The 8,980-nt window shown below is 39.1% G+C and overlaps 1 pseudogene; it reads left to right on the top strand.

The window, feature by feature from the left end:
- Positions 1-5,381: 5,381 nt before the first annotated feature.
- LOC123819059 lies at positions 5,382-5,922 on the top strand (annotated as a pseudogene).
- The last annotated feature ends 3,058 nt before the right edge of the window (positions 5,923-8,980 follow it).

Raw genomic sequence — 8,980 nt, 5'->3', positions numbered from 1 at the left:
GTTTCTATGATTCCTAATGCACTGCCAAATAAATCATATGTATCATATTTATTATATTGTATGTCTTGCATTTACTCTCCTACCCCTAATAGCAAACCTGGCTGCAAGTTTCTCATCCTTTACTTCTTGAAATACCAGCCATTATTGACACCAGTGTCTGATTTTGTGTTTAAGTGTGCATATGTTAAATTGGAAGCTTATGGGAAAGTTTGGGAGAATATTAGATCATTAAGAAGATCCTGTGTCAAATGATGTGGGAGCCTCAAATACTACTTTGGTGGTCATGACCCTGGCCAGAGGGAGAAGCCTGTGATGTCAACCTTTCCCTGAGTCCCAGTTTCATGGATAATATCTCTGAATGTAATTGCCCAAAGCAGATTTTTTCTTGTAAACAAATTCACAGAATGGAGTTTGAAGAGATTGTCTCACTTGGAGCCCAGCAGGACAGAGTAGTTTGGAATGCAGCATTCAGTGTGTTCTGTTTAGCTGGAAGATATCACGGGGAACAAGTACTTAGCAAGCAGCATGAACAAGGATTTGAACTAGAAAATTCACTGACAACATAGTAATAGTGGCTTGTCTCCTCAAAAACGTCTCAATTGTACACAAGGAGGTGATAAAGAAGACTAGGAAAAATACATACATACATTTGTGTCTCATTCAAAATAACCCAGTGTCAGAGTGTTCTAATTATGGATAAAGTTTGATCAGAGATTGCTGGGTCACCGTGACCATCTCCACTTGATTATATATATCTGATCGGATTTTTGCGTCTTTTAAGGCACAGACTAAGTGTGCTTACAGGATGTCCATACCACACATTGAAAATAGATTGATTAATCAACTGCTTAATCTGTTTTCACAATGCCAAATGCCTGGGTTGAATGTTTTCCTTTTTTTATATTTCACTGAATTATCTGAATAGACCTGTTGATAACATTTTTGGCTTTTCATATTTTACGTGGAATTATGTGCAAAATTGTACAGGGCTATTCTTTCAAAGGCTTACATTCCCTTTGCTTAAAAATTGCTTCTATCTATTTCTCTTTTTTTATTGAGGTATAATAGACAAACTCAATTGTAAGATATTTAAAGTGTGCAACATGATTGCCTTTTTTTTAATAGTCCAATTTTAGGCAATATCTGTGTATTATATATAGAACCCAAATCTTCATGGATGATAAAATTTAACTACTGTAGGTGTGTGCAATAGTCAGTGGCTATATTTTGATGCTGTCCTCAGGGGCCATGCTACAGGAGCCCTCCTGCTTTAGGTGAAACATGGATATAATAAGGTTATTGTTATAATGAACGTCAAGTTTATATCTAATTCTGCCCTGTAGCTACTAGAGCTTTAGCAAGGATCCAATAGTTGCTATGCAAGAGAACCAAGACAGCATGGTAACCACCCTCAATACATGTTAATAGACTCAGGGGAGAGTATTAGTGCTATGTATGGACATACCCTGGTTCATTGACTTCAGTTTAAAAAGAGATCAAATTCAATTAGACAACCTCTTCCAAATTAAATTCAATTCAGCAAACATTTTTAGGATGGAAGGCACTGTACTACCTCATGCAAACCATTTGGAATTTATTTTGGTTTCTTGTGACATCATGCCAGTACAAGTTAAGTTGATTAATATTAAGGTTTTATTGTTTAGGAACTTTAAGAATGCCTTTATAAACTTGTAACTCTTGAAATTTTTATAATTCTCTTGGAAAGCCTTTATCCAGAAATACTATTGGTAGCTTGGACACTGACTCAGATATTTTAGAGATGAAGGCGTCTTCTAACCGTGCTTTGTGTCACAGCCCTTTGGTTTTAGGGGTCCTATTAGCTTCAAGAGGAGATGGTGAATGTGCTAATTATTATTGCTTAGATTGTTTTAATGATAGATTATTTTCTATTTTTAAAATATGGGCATTACCAATTACAGTATAGTCTAATGAAAATATAATGCAAGCCCCATATGTAATTTTAAACTTTCTAGTAACTACATTAGAAAAATAAAAACAATAAGGTAAATTAATTTAATAATATATTTTAATTAACCAATATATCCAAATTTTTTATTTCGATATGCAATAAATGTAAAAATTACTGAGATATTTTATATTATTTTAAAATCTTGTACTGTCTTTTAAATTCAATATACATTTAACTTTTTATTTTTTGACTGCACAAACCTTATTCATTCAATCTTTTTTCTAATATATTTTATTGATTATGCTATTTCAGTTGTCCCAATTTTTCCCCCTTTGCGCCCCTCTTCCTGGTACCCCCCCTTCCCTCTATGAATTCCCCCCTCCTTCATTCATGTCCATGGGTCATGCATATAATTTCTTTGGCTACTCCATTTCCTGTACTGTTTTAAACATCCCCCTTCCTATTTTGTACATAACAATTTGTGCTTCTTAATCCCTCCACCTTTTACCCCATTCTCCTCACTTCCCCTCCCACCTGACAACCCTCCAAATGATCTCCATATCTGTGATTCTGCTCCTGTTCTGCTTGTTTGCTTAGTTTGTTATTTAGATTCAATTACTGATAGTTGTGAATTTGTTGCCATTTTAATGTTCATAGTTTTGATCTTCTTTTTCTTATATAATTCTCTTTATATATCATTTTATATAATAATGGCTTGGTGATGATGAATTCCTTTAGCTTTACCTTATCTGGGAAGCACTTCATCCGCCCTTCCATTCTAAATGACATCTTTGCTGGATAGAGTAGTGGAGGTTGTAGGTCCTTGCTTTTCATCACTTTGAATACTTCTTGCCCAGTCCCTTCTAGCCTGCAAAATTTCTTTTGAGAAATCAGCTGATAATCTTATGGGCACTCCTTTGTAGGAAACTATCTACTTTTCTCCTTCTGCTTTTAAGATTCTCTCTTTATCTTTAATCTTTGACATTTTAATTATGATGTGTCTTGGTGTGGTTCTATTTGGGTCCAACTTGTTTGTGACTCTCTGGAAGTTTTCTTTCTTCCCTAAGTCTCTTAGGGAAGTTTCCTTTCATTATTTCTTCAAATAAGTTTTCAAATTCTTGATCTTCCTCTTCTCCATCTGGCACCCGTATGATTCGAATGTTATTGTGTTTAAAGGTGTCCTAGAGGCTCCTTAGCCTATCTTTATTTTTTTGAATTTTTTTCTTCTTGCTGTTCTGAATGAATGCTTTCTTCTTCCTTGTGTTCCAAATTGTTGATTTGATTCTCGGCTTCATCCCCTCCACTGCTGATTTCCTGTAGATTTTTCTTTATTTCGCTTAATGTAACCTTCATTTCTGCCTGGGTCTTTTTCATGCTGTTGAACTACGGAATGAGTTCCTGGAGCATCCTGGTAACCAGTGTTTTGAACTCTGCATCTGATAGGTTGCTTATCTCTGTTTCGTTTAGTTCTTTTTCTGGAGCTTTGTTCTGTTCTTTCATTTGGGCCATATTTCTTTGTCTCCTAATTTTGGCAGCCTCTCTGTATTTGTTTCTGTGTATTAGGGAGAGCTACTTTGACTCCGTGTCTTAGTAGTGTGGCCTATTATAGAAAAGTACACCTGTAAGTTGTATGGGATGGAGCCTTAGGTAATTGCCAGGGCAGGACAACCCGTGTCACCGCTTTGTGGCTCTATGTGGGGAAGGGCTCAGAGAGGGGACAATGCCATTGTCTAGCCTCTGGAGTTTTGCCCAGGAGGATGCTGTCTCTTAGCACTTGCCCTGTTGCCAGTCACTTCAATTTCTCCCCATATGCCACTGGTACTGAAGCCTAGAGGGAGTGAGTCTGCATAAGTCCTAAGTCCAATGTGGACCCTTTAAGAGGAGTCTCTTGAGAATCCCGAGGTTTCTTCCACTGTCCCAACCCCACTGTTTTTTACAGCCAGAATTTATGGAGATTTATTATCCTGTGGCTGGAACCCTAGGCTAGGTGGTCTGGTCTGGGGCTGGGATCCCTTGCTTCTGAGGTATCCCTCTCAATTTTTATCCACCACATGTGGATGTGGAACTGAGTGTTCCACATCTCTGCACCTGTCTGTGCCCCTTCATGTCTCTGCACCTCTCTGTTCCTCTCTCGTTCTTTGCACTTCTCTGTGCACCTCTGCATCTCCACCTCTCCTACCCATCTGGATGAATGTGGCTTCTTTAAATCCTTGGTTGTCGGACTTCCATACAGCTTGATTTTCTGACAATTCTGCATAATACTTGTTTTGTAGTTGTAATTTTTGTAGTTGTGCAAGGAGGCAAGACATGTTTTCCTATGCCTCCATCCTGACCAGAAGACTCTCAGTGCACATTATATATTTACAATATATCTCAATTTAGCCTTGACACATGTGCTCAATAAGCACATGTAGCCTGTGGCTCCTGTATTGGACAATATTATCATTGATGGATCAAGCACCTAGTTGGGATGGAAGCTTATGATAACTCAAGTATACTGACTTCTTTTAAGGAATTTAACAACACTGTTATACTCAGATCTATCCAGAATGGACCTGTTGTCACATCTGAAATCATCAAACACTTTGCTTGAAGAACAGTGATAATGACTCTGAATGCCTTGCACTGTTGGGAACCGCTCTGACTGGTTTCAGAAGCTGTAACCCCCTACGGCTAAGGCTGAGTAAGAGACCTTGGGGCCATTAAGCCGCTAAGGAGACAAAGCTTGTCTCCCTGGCAGGGGCGCTGTACTACCCCCTTTTACTTTGACCTGCTTGGCCCCAGGCAGATCACTGATTAGCCAATGATGGGTAAGATTCCTCAAGGGAGGGATGACTTAAGACAGGCACAGTCATGAAGAGGCCCTCAGGGAAAGACTTGGGGGCCTATAGAGAAAGGGCGTGATGGACCATCACCCCTTGGCTTTGACATAGCCTGAGTCCTCATTCTGTCTGTGAGAAGTCTCCTAATCTCTTGGCTGTCTTACTTCCCCTGCCTGACTTAAGCCTGAAACAATGCTGGTGTAGTCCTGGGCAGGAACAGTCAGTTCCTGGGGCGATCAGGCCTAAGAAAGAATGCATAAAATCCTGTGAAACATTCTTTGCTAAGAATGCCCTCAATTTTCTGATAAGGGTCCAAGCATGAAATGAGTTTGTTTCCCAAAGTTTTATAGCCCCTTAGCTATCTGACCCTGACTCAGAATAAGCCCTCAGAGTTCTTTGTATGTTCCCTATTGTTTGATCATTACTGCCTAACAATGATTGATGAGCTTTACCTATATTCCTGTGCAAATTGAACGCAATAAAACCCCATTGAGGAACAGGCTCCTGGCCCTTCTCCTTTGAGAGATCGGCCACCTTTCCTCTCCAAGCAGGTCATATCTTGGTAGACGTATTCTCATCCATTGTGGACGGGGGGCTCTGCAGGCAAAGCTCTCCCACATTGCACCACCATGGCTTGTGGTCCCAAGAAGCATCTGAAGTGTATTGCACACCAAAGCATTGGCTACTGGATAAACTAAGCAGTGTGTTGTTCCTCGTCTAACTACTGGTCCCCACAAACTGAATGTCTCTCTCTCAGTTTTTACTAAGGTACAGGCTTAAGTATGCACTAACATGAGATGAAGTAAAGAAGATCTGCATGTAACTGTTTATTAAGATTGATGGCAAGGTTTGAACCAATATAACTTAGTCTGCTTGTTTTATGGATATCATAAGACTGAAAAGAATTTCTGTCTGATCTATGAAAGTAAGGGTCACTTTGCTGTTCATCAGATTACACCTGAGAATGACAAGTACAAATTGTGCAGAGTGAGACAAATCTTTGTGGGAGCAAAAGGAATCCCTCATATGGTGGTTCATGATGCTCACACACCCTGCTACCCTGACCCCTTCATCGAGGTGAACGACACCATTTGTATTGACTTGGAGACTGGCAAAATTACCAATTTCATCAAATTTGAAGTAGATTCTAACCGAGTTGAAGTTCACTGATCACCTGGGGATTTTCTACACACATTTTCCCCACTCAGTCAATATGGAGTGAAACTATTTTTCTTTCACACAATATGCCAGTGTCAGAGATTCCACATAGGCTAAGTTAGCTCCAACTAAATGTGACTTTTCTGATGTTACCTAACTGCATTCTTTTCCTTTTCAGCTAGGGCTGCAACCAGGCTATTTGATTAAAGTATGTTCCTCGATGTGGGACCTTCTGGTTAGGGAACTACTGATTATCATTTCCATTGTCAGCTGTGGAAGGGGGAGTAGGGGAAATTTAATTATTATTAATTATCAACTTTATTTGTCAAGCATACAGTTCAAGTGTTTTTCCACAGATGATTACATTTGATTCTCATAGTTTCTCTGACATTACTACAGGGAAATCCCCACGTGATCTGACATTATTGAAGCCCAGAAAGATATACTGACTTGGCCACCATCCTTTGGCTAGTAAGTAGTAGAGCTGGATTGAACCAAGGTCTTTTGACTTCCAGTGTCCTGGCCAGTGTCCTTACCTTGCCTCTACTCCTTTCACATGTCCCCCTGAGTACAATCCTTCAAATGCTGAGAGATAAGGATAGGAAGGCTAGCTCTGTGTTAAGAAATTTAATAAACAAAAATCCAACCTAACAATAGATAAATTAGAAGGGGTTATTCACATTATAAAACAATTCCATTGCTTCAAAAAGTGAGCACCACTGGAGAGATTAGCATATAATTTCATTTCTAAAATATAATCTTATACCCAGCAGCCGAGGTGGACATTTATTAGGTAATGTCAAGTATACATAGGTACATTGGGCTGGTCATTATTTGACATAAACTAGAATAATTTTTTCATATAAGTCAGTTTTTTTTTAATTTCTAGAAATGTATTCTAACCTGAAACCTCTGAAATCAGTGCAGAATTACATACTGTTTTTTTTCCTCTTTTTTTCCTGGTAAAACACTCTTTTTCATACCCAAGGAGTTTCACAGGATAGAATGCACTTTTATTTTCCAAACCATAAAAGCAAAAATTATTTCCCTGCCCTTAGGAAATTTCACTTTTAGCCTTGTTTTGGTGAAACTCCTTCTATTTCTCTTTTCAATGATGTTCTGAAGGACCATCAACCTTAACAATGGCGTGGAAGAATCCGATCTGACATACAATGCAACCAATTAACAAAAAAACCCCTAGAAACAGCAAAACCTACTGGCATGGGTCACAACCTTATATATCCCGTATCTTATTACCATTTGATATACATGGAGATGAGGCAAATAAGCAATTTTAATGGGAGAGAAATGAAACTTAGGCTGTAACTCTTGACCTATAACATAGCAAGAAATGTTACACATTTTCTTCTAAACTGCAATGTTAATGTATGGTTTTTCATTGTCAAATAAAGATCAGCAGATAACTAAGAAAATTAAGGAAAGAAATGCACTGTTAAAATGCTATATGACTGGATTTCTTGAAATGCAGTATGGTTATCTTTAAAAAAGCCCTTCTCTTAATTGAATATCACCAAGCGTTTTCAAATGATAAAAGGTAGAGTGCTGAGTAAATATTTCTAGGGAGTTTTTGTTCTGACATATAGAGGGCTTGAGTGCTATTTTGACCTATTATTAGCATTCCCTAGCAACATCCATCTCACATACTCAGAATTCCTGAAAAGGCTTTAACTGAAAATAAAGTATTTTTCTGCTCACAAAAAGAAAGCAACATGTTTAACAGAGAGGGGACTGTGAATTTAAGTTAGACCAAATCCAAATAATGTGCCCTGTGATAATATGATTCACCTCACTGAAAGTCATATATTTATTGCTGAAGGAATTCTACATAAACTGAAATTTGTGCATAAAGTTATGCAGGGCAACAAACTCTGGACTAAGAGCCAGGAGACTGGGTTCTCAACCTTGTTCTGACCCTGCCTAGCTTTTTGACTTGCTTTCTCTGGACTTAAGTTTCCTCATATATAAAATATATGATCCATATATAAAATAAGGGGAAAGCTCTAGACAGGTAGCTCAGTTGGTGAGTGTCATCTTAATATACCAAGGTTTCAGGTTTGATCCCTGATCAGTGCATGAAAAAATGTATAGACGAGTGGAAAAACAAAATTGATGTTTCTCTCTCTCTTTCTCAAATCATTAAAAACACATTTAAATGAGGGGAAGGCTAGATCCACAGTATCTTTCTTTCCCCCACCCCCCATCTTCATTGAGGTATAATTGACAAATAAAATTATAAGATATTTAAAGTGTACAACTTGGACTCCTGGTCAAGATGATAGCATAGGTAAACACAGCTCACATCCTCTCACAACCACATCAAAATCACAACTAAAATATAGAACGACCATCAGTCAGAACTGTCATAAATCGAGTTGAATGGAAGTCTGACAACTACAGCATTAAAGAAACCACATCCATCCAGACTGGAAGGAGGGGTGAAGACATGGAATGGGCTGGTCTTATATCCACGTGTGGTGGATAAAAATTGGGGGGGGGCATCTCAGGATAGAGGAGTTCCAGCCTCAAACCAGGACCCCAGCCCAGAGTTCCAGTGCCAGGAGCTTAAGTTCCCATAATTTCTCGCTGCAAAACCCAGCAGAGATTCAGTTGAAGGAAGAAACTTCTGGAGTCTCAGACAGTTTCCCTTAAAGAACCCACACACAGACTTACTCAGACTCACTCTCTTTGAGCTCCAGCACTGGGGTAGCAGCTTGAAAGGCATCAATGACATACAGGGAGCAACTGAAGTATTTGGCATCAAGGTGGGAGCTGGAGGGCAGCTCTGTCCCAGACAGAAAGGCAGGCAGAGGCTATTGTCCCTTTTATGCATCCTCCCCCCACAGAACCACAGAGCTGGCAAGTGGGTGCCATATTTGAGACTCCATCAGCTGGTTAGCACTATTTGCCCTGCCCTGGATATCCCCTGACACTCTGACCCACCCAACTTAAGGGCTCACACAAACTTCTAACAGTGATTTTTTCATATGAATGGCTGGTGTTGGCTCATGCTGCACAACTTCCTAAATCATATCAAACAAGTACCAGTTGG

This window comes from Phyllostomus hastatus, unplaced genomic scaffold (assembly GCF_019186645.2).
Source record: "Phyllostomus hastatus isolate PE091 unplaced genomic scaffold, TTU_PhHast_1.1 phas_contig_30, whole genome shotgun sequence".
NCBI lineage: Eukaryota > Metazoa > Chordata > Mammalia > Chiroptera > Phyllostomidae > Phyllostomus > Phyllostomus hastatus.
Note: the sequence above shows the minus strand (reverse complement) of the source record. Positions and strands in the feature narration are given on the sequence as shown.